This window comes from Lissotriton vulgaris, unplaced genomic scaffold (assembly GCF_964263255.1).
Source record: "Lissotriton vulgaris unplaced genomic scaffold, aLisVul1.2 SCAFFOLD_9994, whole genome shotgun sequence".
In the NCBI taxonomy this organism is placed as follows: Eukaryota; Metazoa; Chordata; class Amphibia; order Caudata; family Salamandridae; genus Lissotriton; species Lissotriton vulgaris.
Window position 1 is genome coordinate 37,895 of NW_028242261.1, and position 1,801 is coordinate 39,695.

Below are 1,801 nucleotides of genomic sequence, written 5' to 3' on the forward strand. Positions count from 1 at the left end.
ATCTATGATTTGGTTGAGAAAGGTGTGGTTGAAGAAACGAGAGGTAATGTGTGTAACAGTCCTGTTATGCATGTCCTTAAGCGTACTGACTCTTCTCAGCCACCTGTGTATCGGTTTTTGATCGACCTTCGAGAGGTCAATAAGATTGTTGTGCCACAGTTTCCTGTTGTCCCGGACATTACTGCTTTATTGACTATGATCCCTGCCTCAGCTGCTTGGTTTTTTGTTATTGATCGGAAGAACCCTTTCTTCAGTATTCCGATTGCTGAGGAAAGTAGGGATATTTTTGGCTTCTCTTTAGGAGGCCGCAGTTTCCGGTTTAAGCGCGCTCCTCAAGGTTATTGTGAGAGTCCCTCCATTTATAGTCAGGCTTTGAAAACTCAGCTTAATACTCTTGCATTGCCTTCTGGTGCTACTCTTATCCAGTATGTTGATGATCTGTTGGTTGCTGCTGATGATGAAGAGATTTGTAAAGAAGTTACTCTTTCTTTGTTGCGACACCTGTCTGACCTTCATCATAAAGTGTCTCCTGTGAAGTTGCAGTATTGCCGCCAAGAAGTGACCTACTTAGGCCATCTCTTGTCGAAGGAGGGAAGACGATTCACCCCAGAGCGTATTCAAGCGATTGCCCAAATGACTGTGCCATGCACACAGAGAGAGGTGCGTGCCTTCTTAGGTATCACCTCGTATTGTAGACAGTGGATTCCAAATTTTTCTTTGCTAGCGAAACCTTTGTTGGCACTTACTCTTAAGGACACACCACACCCTCTTCCTTGGTCTGACAAATGTCAGAAGAGTTTTTCTGAATTGCGTGATGCATTGTGTTCTGCTCCAGTGTTGGGTACCCCCGACTACAGTAAACCCTTTCCGTTCTTCGTCCGAGCCACCGCCATGAGTATGCTTCGGCTTCAGAAGAGGCTTGCCTCCAGCGTGTTACGCTGTGGCAAGAAAAAATTATGGCTGGATCCTAATGAAACAAATGAGATTGCCAACGCAAACTCTCGTCAGCAAATCAGGAAGCTGGTGAAAGATGGTCTGATTATCCGCAAGCCTGTAACTGTTCATTCCCGTGCCCAATGCAGGAAGAACACGCTTGCTCGCAGAAAGGGCAGGCACATGGGCGTTGGTAAGCGAAGAGGTACTGCCAATGCGTGTATGCCAGAGAAGCTCTCATGGATGAGGAGAATGAGAATCCTGCGCCGTCTTCTCCGCAGATACCGAGAGTCCAAGAAGATTGATCACCACATGTACCACAGTCTTTATCTGAAAGTCAAGGGTAATGTGTTAAAAAACAAGTGCATCTTAATGGAGCACATTCACAAACTGAAGGCAGACAAAGCCTGCAAGAAGCTCCTGGCTGACCAGGCTGAAGCTCGCAGGTCTAAGACTAAGGCGGCTCGCAAGAGACGCGAAGAACGCCTGCAAGCCAAGAAGGAAGAGATCATAAAGACACTCTCAAAGGAGGAAGAGTCCAAAAAGTAGTCTGTCCTACCAGTGTGTAAATAGTGAGCTATCAGTGTCAATAAAACATCGATACTAAAAACCGACTACAGTAAACCTTTTACAATTGATGTACACGAGAGAGAAGGTTGTGCGTTGTCAGTGTTGACGCAACAATTTGGAGACAAGCAGCGCCCATGTGCGTATTTTTCAGCTACTTTAGATCCAGTAGCTAGGGCATTGCCTAGTTGTCTAAGAGCTACAGCGGCAGCGGCTGTTTCTATCCAATAGTCTGCTGGTTTGGTATTGGATAATACATTGATTGTGATGGTCCCACATGCAGTGGATACCCTATTGAATA

The 1,801-nt window shown here is 45.9% G+C and overlaps 1 pseudogene; it reads left to right on the forward strand.

Annotated features, from left to right (window-relative positions):
• The first annotated feature begins 875 nt into the window (after nucleotides 1-875).
• Nucleotides 876-1,506, forward strand: LOC147669013 (large ribosomal subunit protein eL19 pseudogene; annotated as a pseudogene).
• Nucleotides 1,507-1,801: the final 295 nt, after the last annotated feature.